At 33.7% G+C, this 18,579-nt stretch overlaps 1 long non-coding RNA gene across 1 annotated transcript; it reads right to left on the bottom strand.

The window, feature by feature from the left end:
• Positions 1-17,356: 17,356 nt before the first annotated feature.
• LOC118483263 lies at positions 17,357-18,289 on the bottom strand. The gene is made up of 2 exons (XR_004870116.1): positions 18,157-18,289; positions 17,357-17,665 (listed from the first exon to the last, which is right to left on the bottom strand). It is a non-coding gene; the product is annotated as an uncharacterized LOC118483263 (long non-coding RNA).
• Between the last annotated feature and the right edge of the window lie 290 nt (positions 18,290-18,579).

The raw sequence follows: 18,579 nt of genomic DNA, 5'->3' as shown, positions 1-18,579 counted from the left end.
TTGTGTCAAGTTTCGGGTACACCCGTCAGACTCGGGTATTTTTTTTCATCCTTACTTCGATTTCTATTTTCAACTTATAACATGTTAATTTGGTTTTTCCTACTTTTACTCTGTGCTACATGTAGTTCATGCTTCATAGTACTAGACCGTACTCCAAAACCATATTATAACTTGACAAAAATCCGTTTTATTTCATTACGAACAATAGTGGATTCATAATTTTTTCCAGCGAGTGAGTTCCTATACGAGTTTTCACTAAAAACTCTATATAGGTTCTACCTAAAAGTTCCAAATCGAGTGAGTTCCTAAGAACCCGATAATTGGGGCTAGATCTATCCGAGTTCAAGGATACTAACGAATTAGATGCAATTATTCCACTCACGTGTCCTTTTCATAGTCTTCAATATACAAAGCCTCCCATCTAACTTCTAAGCTTTAATACATGGAATATTGGATTTTAATAATCCCAATTATTCGTCGTTGGCCGCCAACAGTTCCAACTTCAAAAATAACCACTAGCAGTCCCAACTATTGACATATTGGCCACCAATGGACCCTGACTAACGGAACCCTAACGTCGTTAGTCTCCGGTCGCCGGAAAACCGTTTTTGGCTAGAATAAGGTTTCTAAAGGTCCGATCTTAGGTTACAAAGAGGTTTAGGACGAATACATTGAGATTTTTAGCCAAAATGTTGAGTTTTTCGACAAAAAAGAAGTTTTCCGGTGACTTCAATAATTGGAGCTTTTACTAGAAAAAAAAGGTTTTTAAAGGTCCGTAATAAGGTTACAAAGAGGTTTAGGACGAAAATGTTGAGTATTCCAGCCAAATATGAGTTTTCTAGCAAAAAACGTTTTTCCGGCGACCGGAGACTAACGTCGTTAGGGTTTTGTTAGTCAGGGTTCATTAGAGGCCAATATGTTAGTAGTTGAGACTGCTAGTGGTAATTTTTGAAGTTGGAACTGTTGGTGACCAACAACGAATAGTTGGGATTATTAAAATCCAATATCCCTTAATACATTATTGCATTCTTTTCTCTTTTCCTTCTTTTTTTACTCTCTTTCTTTTCCTTCTTTTCTCTCTTTCTTCTTCTTCTTTTTTTTACTCCGACCATATGATCATTTTCCATTTGAGCAATACCTCCGCTTCTGTAACCAACGCGTCATTTATACTTTGGTTTTATGTCCTTTCTTGTCAACTATGGCCCTCTAGACCATAATGACTTAGTCCAAGAACTTCCTTGGATCACTTATCCCTACTCGCCCCATACGTTGTTTTTATGATTCCCGCAGGAACCATTTATACTAGCATATGGGTTTTTCTTTTCTTTTTTTTTTCCTGTAATTTTGATGTTTACTATTTGTATGGTAGTTGGGTATATGAGTGTGGCTTGGTTTGTTGTAGACATTGGCTTCCAAATTATTATGTATATGTTAATTTGTAAGTTGTTTTTACAATGATGTGTTGTTCATTTTGAATCCTGAAATCAATAGAGACCAGAGCATAAAGTGAAAGTGAATCTGTTTTAGATGGCAGTGAATACAAGGTTGCGATTTACACAGTGGGAGTAGTAGATCTTTTGATAAGCAATAACATGCTTTCTGGATCAATTCTAAGATCACTCTCTCACTTGACAAATCTTACAACTTTGGATTTATTCGGGAATTTGCTTACTAGTCTCACTCCTTTGGAGTTTGGCAATTCGCTTAAGCTTCAAGGCTCATATTTAGGAAAGAATCAGCTTTCTGGCACCATCCCTAGGATTCTTCCTTCAGTCCATTCTTTATTATAGCTTTCTCTTCCTTTTAGTCCTTCGTCCATGAATGTGACTCCTTTGCTGGAAGGTCTCCAACGTATAGAACTATAAAGAAATGCATGTAAGGTCTTTGGTCACTCCTTGGCAGCCTGTCCTAAGTCTGAGAAGCAATCGACCCCTAATCCACCTGAGGGTGGTAGCAAGGCTACCTTTGAGGGCGATTGGATTAAGGTACAGAAGAATGGGATGGGGAAAGATGTTATCGATAATAGAGTTTTCGACCTGCCTGTCTCTAATACTTACTTTGTTCGATTCAAAAGGCGAATGACCCCCCAACAAGTCGTATGGGGTGGGGTGCTTGTGATACGCTACCTTGGATATGAGGAATTCTAAAAAATCAATAAATAAAGAAAAGAAAATAAAAAGAAAGGAAAAGTCTGGTATCTAATGAAGATCTTTCTATCAGTAGATAGGAATGAGTGTTCGATATGGGGATAGGATAGAATCCACCTGCTCTTTCTCTCTCCATTTTTCTTCCCCTCTAACGCGGTCGGACAACGGTGGGCTTGGGAGGAAGAAAGCTAAGAGAAGACGCTCTTCTCTTAAGTCCTTTTTTTCAGTGCAGGAAAGCGCTCTTTTTTGTCATCCCTGCAGCTTTCCTGATTGTTTATTGAACGCATGGCGTAGCTAGGACCCTTCAAATCATGTTTGAGCCTATGTTTAAACCAAACAAAAGCATTAATTTGTTGTACTTTGTGTTGTATAATTTGTACATTATATGGGTATAAAGGCAACCATGTAAGAGATTGTTGCAACGTTGGGTTGTACATGTTGTAAATTTGGTTAGAATTTGTGTTTGATTTGCCATAATTTGTGGCATTGAGGTTCCGTAGATGTTGTTTGGTTTATTTGTGCGTAGAGTTGATACATATGTGTATATATATATATATATATATATATATATATATATATATATATATATATATATATATATATATATATATATATATATATATATAGTAGGGTTCCTACGGAAAGTGTGTTTTTCCTAGAAAGTCTAGGAAGCGATCTGGTCCATCAGATTGGTGTGTTTAAGGGTTGAGATTAAATCAATGGCAATCTTGTAATATTTAACTATACTTAATAGATTGTTTTAAATGATAAGGGGCAATTTCGTCATAACAATGTTTTAAATCAACCAAAAATAACCGTCAATAAGTCACATTTCCTTATTACACGCGAATTTCCCTCTCTCTCATTTTCTCTCTCTAAACCCACAACGAAATCAATCAAAAATCATACCAAAAATACCTATAATCATGGATGAAGATAAGAGATTTTCCAACTTCTATATACGTAAGATCAAACGGACATTGTGTTCTGTGTTTTAGTTGGCGATTAGGGTTCAATTGTGTTCTACATTGAAGTGTTTTATGTTTGCAGGGAAGAGATTCAAAAAAAAGGGGATTTGAACAAGTTGGATGGGAGCAGACTTGAAGTCGCCGGAAGAGAAAACACAGTCGCCGGAAGCAACGCCGGAAGAGAAAACACGGTCGTAATCTGCTTGTAAAACACATTTGTATGAATCTGCTTGCTGTTAAAACACAACTGTATGAATCTGAATTGCTGTTAAAACACAGCTGTATGAATCTGAATGACAAAACACATTTGTATGAATCTGCTTGCTGTTAAAACACAGCTGTATGAATCCGAATGCTAAAACACAACTGTATGAATCTGCTTGCTGTTAAAACACACTTGTATGAATCTGAATGCTAAAACACAACTGTATGAATCTGCTTGATGTTAAAACACAACTGTATGAATCTGAATGCTAAAACACAACTGTATGCATCTGCTTGCTGTTAAAACACAACTGTTTAAATCTGAATGCTAAAAAACAACTGTATGAATCTGCTGGCTGTTAAAACACAGCTTATGAATCTGAATGCTAAAACACAACTGTATGAATCTGATTGCTGTTAAAACACAACTGTATGAATCTGAATAATAAAACACAGCTGTATGAATCTGCTTGCTGTTAAAACACATCACCAAGAACAAACTGTTAAAACACAGTACCAAGAACATGCTGATAGATTCCAGCAAGAAAACGAAGGAATGATTGATATTAAGTGAGATCAGAAATCGAAAACAAAAAATTCCGAAATTTATGGATAGTTAGTTATTGGAGATAATTTCCTAAAATAAAAATAGATTGTGAAAGTACATAAATGCCCTTTTAGATAAAATCTTTCAATGCCACATGTCGTGTTCTTATTGCTTCCTAGACTTTCTAGGAAAAACACACTTTCCACCCAACTCCTACTATATATATATATATATATATATATATATATATATATATATATATATATATGTGTGTGTGTGTGTGTGTGTGTGTGTATGTGTGTAACTATTTGTGGGGTTGAGGTGTTGTACCTCTTGATGTTTGGCTACCTTCTTTGTATTCTATAAGATTAGCTTACAAATTAAGATGTATATAAGTTATGGGGCTGGATGTTGTATAAAGGCTATGATCAGATGATTATTTAATACGTGACAACTGAGACAGATTAAACAAGAAACCAGTTGTTGCAGCTTCTCTAAGCCTTGCGACTAATGATTTGTTTCCTTTTTATGGATTCTTATTTGTTTTTATATTTTGGAGGTGAAAGGCGGTGATGAACGTATCGTGCTTCTTGCTTTGGTGGTGATGTGGCCTGGAATTGGTTGCAATTGCACCGATGAATGTATCGTGGTTGTCGTTATAATGATTTTTTTCGTAAGTTTTGCATTGTTTATACGGTTATTTTGTTATCCAAATTTGCTTTTTTTAGCATGACGACTTCTAATGACGATTTTGAGGTTTTTGCAAGGCTACAAAAGATGCTTGAAGATGTTGTAGAATCTAATCTTCGTATTACGTGGAAGCTGAACGAGTTGATGGAAAGAGTTGGTGCCATTCGAACGAAACAGGCAGAGCTACAGGTCTCTATCGACGCGATACGCACGCGTTATGAAAGTGTAAGTGGTGTGAAAAAATAGATTAGGGTTTAGTGTGTTGTTAAAATCAAATATTGGTTGTAAATGTTGTTTTATATTGCTGCAAATCAATATTAATCTACTTCTTATGGTTAGCGTTTCGATTTGTCTATAGCGTGTTACACACCCCTCGGAATGTTGGGGCCAAATTCTAGGTTATTAATCACTTAATAAAATAGCTTCATAATAATTCTTTAGCCCATTAATATATGTGATCTCTGACAACCCTGATATAATGTATACGCCATAAACACCACCGCACATTATCAGATATGGTACTTTTCCTTGTATAAGGCTCCTTTGAAAGTAATAAACGATCTGGAAGCCAAGATAAGGAAATTTTTGTGGGGAGGTAACGAGTCGACAAACAATATGCATTGGGTCGCTTGGGATAGAGTGGCGACGCTAAAGGAATATGGGGGTCTTGGTCTTAGTAAACTCAAAGACATAAATATCGCTCTTTTATCAAAGTGGGGATGGAGAATCAAATCGGACATGGATAAACTGTGGGCTAAAGTAATTATCGTGATACACCATACGAGAATCTGCTGGGACTCGTTTCCGTCCAGAAAATCTATGGGAGGAGTTTGGTGCGAAATAGTGAAAGCTATTTCAAAAACTTTTGTTAAAAACTCTCCCATTAGGAATTTTATCAAACAAAAGGTAGGTAATGGAAGGTTGGAGAAGGTCCTCTAAAAGACAAATTCCCGGGGCTTTTTCTTCTGGAAATGGAGAAACGTTGCACTGTGGCTGATCGTCTAAATGCTGATTCAAGTGGGCCTCGCTTTAATTGGACCTGGTCCAGGATTTTGATGGATGGGGCTAAGGTAAATGAATTGGTGGGCTTATGTAGCTTGTTGTTGAACCCTACTCTCAACAGTAATGAAGATAATTGGGAATGGAACGGAATGGAAATGAGAGTAGGGTCTTTAGCGTTGGAGATGTTAAGAAGTTACTAATTATAGACGGTGGTAGAAGTGATTGGTATGTTTTAGAAGGTTGTAATTGGACCCTGGCTAAAGTGAACATTTTCATATGGAGAGCGAAGATGGGAAGGATTGCGACGATTAATGCGTTAAAAAACGGAACATCGACATTGATGATTCATTGTGCTCCTTATGCAGAGACGTTGAGGAATCGGTAGACCATATTTTCTCTCAGTGCTATGTTGCGTCGGTCATTTGAGATCATATAAGCAAGTGGGTTAAAGTCTCGAACTTGTTTTTCTTTTCATTCAAAGATATATTAGATATTCACAATCATGTAGGGTTAGAGGGTAAGGAAAAGGAAGCGTTGAAAGGTATCGTGAGGACCAGCTGCTGGAGTTTATGGAAAGCTAGGAATGAAGCCTGTTTTAATAATAAGGAGATTAAAATCGGAGAAATCCTTAGCGAAATAAAGGCGGTGGGCTTTTTATGGTTTAGAAATAGATCCAACGGAATAAATGTATCTTGGCAAGGTTGGTGTAAATTTGTAATTATGTAATATTGCTTGTTGTTTTGGTGGCCTGGGTTTGAGATCGACCGGTTTTAATGAAGTTTACCTTAAAAAAAAAAAAAAAAAAAGAGTATGTATCATGTTATATTTGGTGGTGTGCATGGTGTTGTCATGATATTAATTAGGAGTATGAGATGTGGCTGTGAGAGTGTGGGGCATTGATTTGGATGAGCCTCATATATATTGCAACCAATAAACAATCCATGCCACTAGTCATTTGTTGCAAACTTGCAATTCTCTTGCGTTTAATTGTCAGTTGTGGCTTACATTTATTGCAACCAATACAAAGATTTTGATATTCGAATCTTTTTATTCTTTCACTAAGACCATTAAAACCATGACTGGTTCATGGTGAGGAGTCGTATGAAGTCCATGTATGTCAGCATGGATGAAATTGCTCAGTATTTGTGGTGTAAATTACGTGAATCAAACAAAACCAACCAATATTTACAGGGCTGGCCCTGAGAATTCGTTTACCCTGTTCGAACTCGAAAAAAAAGGCCTTAACGCAACTGGATATTAGGCGATCTAAAACTAATGACAATGAGCTAATAACTAATCTAAACCAGAAAAATAGTTTTGTAAGTGAGCCTATGCTGGTGTTTATATGGGTATACCCTATTAATTTACATTTTTACATATAAATATCAGATTTTTTTTTAAAAAATAATATGCCCTTCGAAATATTGGGCTGGTGGTCCTTTCCGCCCACCCTCAGGGCCGGCCATGAATATTTACTTTTCATACACACTTACTCTCTCTCTTTCTCATAAAAAACAAGCGAGTCTCTCTATCTCTATCTCTTTCTCAGTTTCTCGTGTGATACAAACACCAAGAGCACCAACTTTGCTCCTTTCACATGCAACGAGGGCAGTGTATACCATATGATTGGGTGTAAAATGAAATTTCACAAAACTACTACGCATGACCTAAAATATATTTTGAGAAAACTAAATACATTTTCATGAAAATCAAAATACATAGTACTACCCTCAACCGATTTAAAAAGGAAATCAAACTTTGTCTAACTAAACTTAATATATAGTATGACTAATCTGGACACAAAATTATTTGTATATAAATGGGAACCTCCTTTAGATTATATGTTGTGCTTTAACTTAAAAGTATATAAAGTCTCATTACGTCATTGTCACGTAGCCAGCCAGTGGGTCTTTAACTAACCCACCCTTTAAAAAGGATGTTGTAGGTTAACTAAAAAATTGTTGTACACCATGTGATGGGTTAAAAAACGATATCTCTCTCACCCTCACCCTCACCATCTCTCTCTTTTCTCTCTCTCTCGTTAAGAGGGTAACACCTCCCCTCTTGGCGCCCCCCTTTAGCAACCATGTTTCGGTGTTTGACGATGGTATCACTATCAACTTAGGTGGCATGGGGCGTTAGCCCACTTTCCCACAACGAGAAGTCTTAGTGCCGTGATATATCTTCCTTTTTTTGTTTATAAGATTTCTTTATCATTCATTCAATTTTTTTAAGTTTGTGTAACCTTTATATTGAATGTTCTGCACTATTTAGGGACTCATTATATGGTGTGTGGAGTGTTCGCCATAGAAATGATTGTATGACCATAAATAACTATAATCAAATGTCCATCTAAAAATCTTAAGATTGAATTGAAAAGTATTGGTATTGTTTAAAGTTGTGGTAATAAGATGATTAATAATGTCGTGGTCTTTATTTTTCACAAAAAAAAGGATCAAAAGTCTCCTAAATTATATAATTATTATATTAAATTTGTAATAGGAATGGGATCAAATACAAACACTTAAGTTTGTAAGAACCATAAGAACCAATACATAATTGACAAGTGTCCATAAATAAAAAATTAGTTTAGGGGTAATTTAGACTTTTTGACCATATTTATTTATAACTAATTAAAAATAATTACAAAAAATATAATCAGCACAACACTATATAATTAGCACAACATCATTAATCGTTCTTCATTATCAGCACATCGTCCTCGAATCGTTCTCCATTATCAACATAAACGACATTAGCACAACATCTTCAATCGTTCTCCATTATCAGCACACCAGATGTGCTGATTATATCTACTTTTGGTGTTTGTTTGTATTATTTTGTAATTAACACATAATCAGCACCTTATTAGCACAAATATAAAACACCTTTTGTTAACTTTTTTTAAAAAACACTTTTATAAATACAAAAAGGTATAGCAATATGGTACTCATATATAAGATAAAAAAATACTTGATTTTATGGTATATATTTTTAAAAAAAATAATGAAGTATATAAAAGTTATTTTAGTTTAAAAAACCTTGGTGGAATTTGTATTTAATAGAAAATGGTCAAACGACTAGCAATTTTACAAAATTACCCCTAATTTGTTAGTAGTAATTTTTAATTATAAGAGTTTTATTTATAATCAATATCAACTCTTGATTTAAATTAACAATGGTTCAGATCTGTTCTTACGGTTCTTATAATTAGCACTGTTTGTACAGGATCTCAACCCTATAGTTAAATAATCAAATTATTATAAAATTGACTAATTCACATCAAAATGACAAAACAAACCATTTTTTAAGTAAAATGTTAAAATTATCTTCGAGGTTTGAACAAATTTATTTGTTTTATCCAAAAAAGCGTTTTTCTTTTTCTTTTTAGAGTAAATTACAAGTTTTGTCCTTTATGTTTGTACCAAATTGCAGGCGGTCTCCTTTACCTTTAAATTTGACGAGTTTTGTCCTTAACGTTTCAAAATCCTGCACGTTATGTCCTTTAGGCTAAATCCAGTTAGATTTTTTGGTTAAGTATGGTCATGTGCCTTGCACATGAGAGCATTTTTGTCATTGCACCTTTCCAGGGGCTATTTTGTAAAGAAATTTTATTCAGGAACTATTTTGTACCAAACTTAAAAATTAAAAAAATATACAGTATTAAACTCTCTCTTTCTCTCTAATCTAAAACTCCCCCTCTCTCTCTCTCTCTCTCTCTCTCTAACAACATGATTGAGACCCTTTCTTCTCATGAATTCTTCATCAGCTTAATCTAGCCAAATCTCCTTTGATTCCTCCTATACCCCCTGAACCCCCAACAATCGTTACCCAGAACCCACCTTCCACCTCCAAATTTTATCTCAAGTGCTCCTTCTCATGGATGCTATTCGTGCACAACATATTGCTCATGATATGAAGCTCCAAAAGGAGGTGGACATGGTGAATGGCATCACCAGATCTTCTAGGAGTCGTACAAATCAAAGTGGGGTTCAAACTGCAGTCAAATATAGTTCTATGCTTTCGAATCTAAGGGTAAAGAATTTGTTGCTGAAACCCCTATTTCTGTACACAATTCTACTGCCGAAGTGGTCAATCCCGTGAAGACTTGCCACAATGGCCCTTTAGTGACTCCTCTGGATCAAAACCCCCTTGTTTCGATTAAGGGGTGTGCGGTGGATGAAGGTGAAGTGATCGGAAATGGTGGAGGTGCGGCGACGAAGGGAGATGTGCGGTGGATGAAGGCGGAGTGATCGGAGATGGTTAATGGGTTGGGTTAGGTTTCCTTTGGTGTTGTTGTTGGATGGTGGTGGAGATGATGAACAACGGTGGTGGCAGGTGGGGTGGATGGTGGCTGTGCGGTGAGGTTGTGGCTAGGAGTGTGTTTGTGTAAGAGAGAGAGATGATAAAAGAGTTTTTATTTTTTAGTTTTGTACAAAATAGCCCCTGAATAAGAGTTTTTTACAAAATAGCCTATAGGGAGGTAAAACGACAAGAATACCCTCATGTGCAAGGTACATGACCATACTTAACCAAAAAGTCTAACTTGGTTTAGCCTAAAGGACATAACATGCATGATTTTGAAACGTTAAGGACAAAACTCGTCAAATTTAAAGGTAAAGGACACTGCCTGCAATTTACTACAAATGTAAAGGACAAAACTTGTAATTTACTCTTCTTTTTACAGGTGGACACATGAGGTTTGGGTTTTGTTGCCATTTCCATCCATTTCGTTAGCTTTATCTATTTTTTCTGTTAATTAAATGTGATTTTACCAAACTACCATTTTCATAATATTTTTTTAACCAAAACATGTATTTTTTTTTTTTTTACTTTTTCCTGTTATTAACACATCCCTCACTACCACAACCATTTAACAAAACCACCATTCGCCACCTAACACAACCACCACCCGCCACTTAGCACAACCACCACTACTACTACCACCGCCACCTAACAAAACCACCAAAACCACAGCCATTCCCATCAGCAACCACAGTTCACCACCACTCAAACCCTAGATCGCATTGTCACCACACCTGAAATCTACTACGCACCCACCACCGTAGACCTCTGTCGCCACCCATGAAACCCTAGCTGCTCCATCTCCAAATTTGGTTTGAAACCTTTATGCTGTCGCTGCTACTTACAAAAAAAAATAATAATAATTATAATAAACAGGTAAAATCTTCAAACTACCCCAGAGTTAACAATAAAAATAGAGAGGGGTTAGCAAATTGGATGAAATTTGCAACAAAATCAAAACCTTAGGTTTTTAGTTGCTAAACTACCCAAACTTTTGAAACGATTTTGTCATTTTACTCTTTTTTTTTTAATAAGAATACACTTTACAATTGGTAACTTAAAATTAATAGAGTGTTCATTATGATTGACACACAAGTTTTAAAAACTTTAGATAGTAAGTTGGCATGCAAAAAAAAAAAAAAAAACTATTTGAATGATAAAATGCCATTTAAGTTTGAAAATTAAATGATTTTACTATTTCTTATTGGTCTATCAACTATTATGATTTCTTCTGTTTCGGGACAAGCTTTCAGTTGATATGAGTTAAGTTCGGTACACCGTTAGTACAATACTATCATTTGATAGAGTAACAAAAGATATAAAAAGGAAAAGCGAAAACGATGTCACTTTATATATATATATATATATATATATATATATATATATATATATATATATATAGGGTGGAGTTATTGTAAAAAAGACCAAAAGTGTGAGAAAGGTAAGAAAGAATCTCAACCATTAGATCTGAATTAATTGAAAAGGGTATGATTGTAAATGCATTAACAAATTCAAATATGGTAATCTTTGATTTAAGGACTTGGAGAAAGAAAATCCTTGATTTAAGGAATTATAACCGTCCATAACATCATTCATTTTAATTTTTTTGCATCATTCACAGAATCAGAGCATGTTCATGACATGGTGTTTTAAAAAAATTCATAGTTCAATTCATGGTGTTTTTACAAAATAATATAACACCATTCAGTAAACAAAAAATATAACACCATTCAGTATACAAAATAACACCATTCAGTACAAGATATAACACCATTCAGTAAACAAAAAATAACACCATTCAGAAACAAAATAACACCATTCAGAAATAAAATAACACCATCCAGAAACAAAAAACACCATCCAGTAAAAAAAAAATAACATCATTCAGTAAACAAAATAACACCATTCAGTAAATAATATAACACCATTCAGTACAAGAATATAACACCATTCAGCAAATAAATATAACACCATTCAGAAAAAGAAAATAACACCATTCAGAAACAAAATAACACCATTCAGAAAAGAATAACACCATTCAGTAAAAAATAACACCATTCAGTAAAACATAACACCATTCAGAAACAAAATAACACCATTCAGAAAAGAATAACACCATTCATATAAGATAACACCATTCAGTAAAAAATAACACCATTCAATAATCCTTAGATCTCTGTATCATCTTCTTCTCTGCTGCCGGCACCACCACTGCCGGTCCGCCACCGCCGTCGTCGAACACAACCACCCGACAGTAAAATCTCATGGTTCCCAACCGCCGCCGTCGTCTAACCCAACCACCCGCCATCGTCGAACCCAACCACTGCCGGTCCGCCACCGTCGTCGTCGACCACCACTGCCGGTCCGCTTCCGATTGATGTTTGATCTTCCGATTGATGTTTGATCTTCAGATTGATGTTTGATCTTCAGATTCGTGATGTTTATAGGGATTATTTTCTGAATATGGAAGAAGAAAGAGAGAGAAAGAGAGAAATTAGGAACGTATGATAGAGAGAGAACGAAATTGCAGGGATTTTGGATTGAACTGATTTACAAAATGAAGATAAAAAGACACAATTGCCCCTAGATATTTCAATTCAATCCAAATTAATATAAATATTTTACATTTTGGTCTCTATTGATCTCAACCATTAGATCAAAAGATCTAATGGCTGATATTCTTTCTTACCTTTCTCACACTTTGAGCCTTTTTTACAGGATCCTAACTCTCTCTCTCTCTCTCTATATATATATATATATATATATATATAGGCTAATGCTAGACAAAAATCACTAAAAATTTTAAGAAACTCTGGAAACTCAAAGCTCCCGACTTTTTTTTTTAAAAAAAATAACACATGTAATATACATGTTTTTAAGAGTTTTGGGCCAAAAAAAAAACAAAAAAGCGCCGAGTACTTTTTTTTAAAAAAATAAACAAGTTCCAGCAACTTCGGTGACTAACATGTGTTAGACAAAAAATGTTGAAAGTTGCTGAAATTTGTTTTTTTTTAAAAAAAATCCTTCGGCGCTTTTTTGATTTTTTTGGCCCAAAACTCTTAAAAATATGTATATTACATGTGTTTTTTTTTTCAAAAAAAAAAAAGTCGGGAGCTTTGAGTTTCCCAGGTTTCTTAAATTTTTAGGGTTTTCTATATAGCCCAACCCTATATATATATATATATATATATATATATATATATATATATATATATATATATATATATATATATAGGGAGCCGTTAGAATGAAAACCACCTCGAGTTGTAAGAACCGCGAGAACTACACCCCACGGGTGGGCGTTTGTCACATCCCAACCGATGGCGGAAACATCGGGATGAGACGTACAAACTGTTCAAAGACATCATAACACTAAATGTGACAATATAATTAAAATTTCATTTATTAAAATTGCAAATTTTCATACATTGTCATAAAAGGAAATAACAAACATTAAACATAGTTTATTTCAAAAGTGGGTTTCTAGGCCATCCTATTCATTTCTTCAAATCTTGACTCCTCATCCTGCAGTATGCATTTAAAATAAAGTCAACAAAACATGTTGGCGAGTATACAAGTTTGAATATAATATAATATGTTTGAAATAGTTTAACATGCTCAAATCCACGTGACTACATGAGTTCATATTAACAGTTATACTCGTAACGATGAAATCTATGTGTTCAAACCAAAGTTTAACGCAATTAACATAGCCTAACCCTAGAAGGGTGGTAACATGAGTAACATAGAATAAACCTAACAATACCCATAATATTATGGGAGGGGCGTTACAACCTACAGCGCTGCCATTGTTAGGGGAGGCTTGCAAAGTTAATGAACACACAGTCATAAATGTTTAACAGTAGCATAACGTGATTAACATGAGTCAAATAGATTCACATGAAATGTGGATTGAGGGTGCAAAAATGTTTAACACAGTGTGTTTGATATAGAAATGCATACAGCACCCAAAATGTGATAAAATAGAAAAATGGGTCATGTATACTCACCTTAGGTTGCGTTGCGTTTTTCTTGGTAAAGATTAAATCAAGAGTTTGCCCAAGAGGATGTGCACAAGAGATTTACCCTATTAATTTTGAGGATTTGTTAATTATAGGGAATTTAGAGATTATTTAAATAACAAGGCATTTTAGAATATAATATAAACATGTCTAAAATAATAATCATATGTTTCATTTTTAATATTTGGTAATTAATGAAATAAATAACAATTTATTCATAAATAAGTGAATAATAATAAATACTGATTTTTTTATATGCCATTAAAATAATATTTCTAAAATTCTAGATTATATAGATTATTAATTTCTAATATATTTAAAATAAAAAATTCTGATATATATATAAAATAATTCTGATTGTTATTATTATATAATAATTCCGATTACAAAAATAAATTCTGATTTAAATAATAAATCTGATTATATAAATAATATTTCTGTTTTAAATAAAGTAAAAATAATAATTCTGGTTTAAAATATAAATTCTGATTTATAATAAATAATAATTCCTGATAATAAATCTGAAAATAATAATAATTCTGTTTTTATATGAAAGAAAATTCTGAAAAATAATTCTGTTATTAGGTAAATTCTAACTTTATATAAATTACTCTGATCATTTATAATATTAATAATAAGTAAATTTGAATATAATATAATAATATTAATAATAATAATAATAATAATAATAATAATAATAATAATAATACATTAATACTAATAACAGTAAACGGAATAATCGAACCAAATGAAAAAGGAAATGGAATCGAAACGGTTTACCGGAAATTGGATCGAAGGTGGTTCCCCGTGATCGACAGAAGCTCCGGCGATGTGCAAGATTTCTGGCGAAGGCGTGAACAACGGCGCGAAGCGGTTACGGTTCGGTTCGTTACAATGATCGAGAGTGAAAAGGACCGAATGGTTCAAGTTGGTTCGTGTTATATAAGTGTACAGGGAATCAGTTTCGAATACGAACAGTCTGTTTCCGGTGAAAACATCAAAAGTCGAATGAAGAAGAAAAGGTTTTGGGCGGTTTAAAGTTTAAATTCGCGACATTAATGTGTTGATAAATGTAATTAAATCACGAAATCGAATGGATGTGGCATGCCCGGCCGAGTGGTTGTGACGTCGTTTGTGAACTGATAGGTCGCGGGTTCGATCCCCAGGGTGGCCAGTTCTTCCCCTTTTTCACTATCTTTTTAGTTAACTAACCAGGTTAGTCACTAACTGAGTTTTCTAACTCAGTTAGTGCTGCCCTTTAATAAACTTAACCTGGTTAGCTGATTTAACCAGGAATTGGCTAACCAGGTTAGTTTAACTAACCAAACTAACAAAAATCATAAAAATTTAAGTTTAAAATATTTATTTATTTAATTTTAACTATTAGTTTACTTATTTAAAATATTAATAAAATAATATAAAAATTATTTTAACCCAAATTTTGACATTTTTACCGAATTAACATATAAATTCCCGATTTTTGTACGCTTTAGGGTAATCTCTTGGCAATGATGAATTTAAGAGCTGAGATTAAGATGTAATTTCACTGTTTTTACGTGTTTAATATAGTTTAACATGTTTTTAATTGTTTTGACAATACATAGCATTCAAACACAAATATGAATAAAATAATGCACTTTCATTATGATTTCAAGTCTCGGGTACAATTTGGGAATAAAACCAAATACCACAAAGGTACAACTTACAAAAATAGAAAGTACAAATAGACTTGCCAAAAATGGAAAGATTGAAAATACGAGGTGTCACAGCGTTCACCACGATTTTTTTTACAACTAGATGTGTAAATTATAAACACAGCCGTAAAAAAAAAATTTAAACGCCGCGGCCGGGGGGTAGTTTTTTACACCACAAGTTTGGTGAAAAAAAAGAAAAAAGAAAAAAAAATTAAAAATACCAAACTTATGGTGTAAAAAACTACCCCCTCGGCCGCGGCGTTTAAATTTTTTTTTTACGGCTGTGTTTATAATTTACACATCTAGTTGTAAAAAAAAATCGTGGTGAACGCCCACCCGTGGGGTGTAGTTCTCGCGGTTCTTACAACTCGAGGTGGTTTTCATTCTAGCAGCCCCCTATATATATATATATATATATATATATATATATAGGGGAATGTTCAAATGAAAACCACTAGTTATTGTGAAAACTCGAAAACTAAATAAAAAAGCCAAAAAAACATACCAATTTTTTTTGCATAATAATTTTCGCAGGTTTTTTTATATAAAAAAATTTTCAAAAAAAAAAAAAAATTGTGTAGTGCACATGCGTACTACAATTTTTTTTTATTTTTGAAAAAAAGTTTTTTTCATATATAAAAACCAGCGATTTTTATAAAAAAAATTGAATTTTTTTTTGTGTGTGTTTTTAGGCTTTTTTTAGTTAGTTTTCGAGTTTTCACAATAAAAGTGGTTTTCATTTGAATCATCCCCTATATATATATATATATATATATATATATAGGTAAAGTGTACTGCACAATATTGCTTATCGTACATTACGTACGCTTCAATCTCAGTCGTCAGATCATCTTCCCGCATTTTAAAATCGTATGTTGTTTTTTTTATAACAATTTCGCATGTGATAATTTTTGATGAATTCGCATGTTCTATTTTTGTACCAATTTTGCATGTGATAATTTTGATGAAATAGCATGTTGTTTTTTTTTATAACAATTTCGCATGTGATAATTTTTGATGAATTCGCATGTTTTTTTGTACCAATTTCGCATGTGATAATTTTGATGAAATAGCATGTTGTTTTTTTGTAACAATTTCGTTTGTGGTAATTTTGATGAAATCGCATGTTAAAAAACCAACATGCGAAATTGTTACAAAAAACAACATGCGAATTCAATGCGGGAAGATGATCGGACGGCTGAGATTGTAGCGTACGTAATGTACGATAAGGGTATTTGTACGTTAACCTAACCCTATATATAGTCTTAGAATCCTATAAAAAGAATCTTTTTTTATGAGAAGTGTGAGAAGGCATAAGAATTGACATGTAAGTATCATGTTTTGGACTTAGTCATGATGTTTTGGGTTGTTTTGGCAAGAAAAAGCCAAACATAATAATTTAAGACACAATGCAATGAATTCTAAACTTAAAACACCATGCCAAGAACGTTAAGTAGTGTATATTAAGTGTTAAGTAGTGTGTTTTAAATTTCACGCCCATAATACATTGTGTTGTGTTTTAAATTGTTATGTTTGGTGTTTTCTTGCCAAAACAACTCAAAATATCATGTCTAAGTCCAAAACATGATGCCTACGTATACGTTTGTGTCTCAATCGCTTGTATATTACAATCCACAACTCGATTTCGTCGGAGTAAAATTTATATTAACACGTAGATAAAATTAAATACGTCACAACAAGATGCTTAGAATTTTGTAAAACATTGAATGTTTGTAAGACCCGCTTATTTGTTTCTTATAAAACCACTTACGATGATAATTTTAAGACTTGAAATAACAAGTTAAATTCATATTTTTGACAAAAATCGGGCATGACCCATTCGTACGATGAGCATACCCCTGTTTCATACAACTTTCATACAAAATATACCATGACCCTTACGACTAGACGCAAAGAAAGTCCAAGAAAGCATAAATTTTGACCAACACATCTACTAACAAGTTTAGACAAACTTTCACAATTATTTGACCCAAAACATTTAAGCAACTAGCGGAAGCGCTTGATATGTTAAGTGGTGATCACGTGCTCGCTTCAACTCGCCATATAGTCTAAGATGAGGATTTACCTACATAAACAAGAAATTTTAAAGGTTAGTTATCACGCTCACTAAATCATAATTCCTTCATTTTAGTTCTATCCGTATATGGACTTTTAACCATTTTACGCATTCGACTACCCAATTGCTTGGGTATAGCATAAACACTCTCAATGAGAGTTAAGCATACACGTTCAACCCGTTTGATTGGGTTATTTGCTTTCAACATAAGTTCTTCTTTCCATCCGTATAACGGATTAAGCTTCTAGCATTCGTTATAGCATTCAAAACCACCGTTCAAGACGAATGGTATCATATCATTACTCGACCTAGTTACTTGAACTAGTCGATTTGCTTATCATGGCTTAACCTTCATTATCTTAGCCAAATCCGCAAGGGATTTGCTATTTATTTACTAATCACCGTATCCATTATAACAAGAAATAATCATTATAACACAATTTGCTCGACACAATTACTAACAAAAATCTAAGTAAAGTTTTGTACGTCACGAAACATACCTTTGTCTTGTGAGCTTTCCGACTTCTTAGAACCTGAGCCCTCTTCCTTTACGCCTATATTAACACATCCGTTCATTTGTTTAGTACCCGGAATTTCATTCCATTACATTCAATATTTCACATAGTTGTTCATTCAAGCATTTCATCGAACACCTAGTATGCGTCACATTAATAAGGCATAATGTTGTAACACCTCGAAAAATTTCGTCCAATAATGTCTTGACACGTGTCATAAGGTTCCGTTATGTGAAAACATACTTTAGAGGGACTAAAAGTGACAAACAGTGAAAACTATGGAACGTAAGGGTCCAAAGTGTCAACAATGGATAAATAGACTCTATGATAACCCCACACAATGTTTATAACCTTTAACGGATGGTTCATGGATCATACGACGCGGGAATTGCACATAAGTGAAGTATT

This window comes from Helianthus annuus, chromosome 10 (genome assembly GCF_002127325.2).
Source record: "Helianthus annuus cultivar XRQ/B chromosome 10, HanXRQr2.0-SUNRISE, whole genome shotgun sequence".
Lineage (NCBI taxonomy): Eukaryota > Viridiplantae > Streptophyta > Magnoliopsida > Asterales > Asteraceae > Helianthus > Helianthus annuus.
The sequence above is the reverse complement of the archived record's forward strand: the minus strand, read 5'-3'. Positions and strand labels throughout refer to the sequence as shown.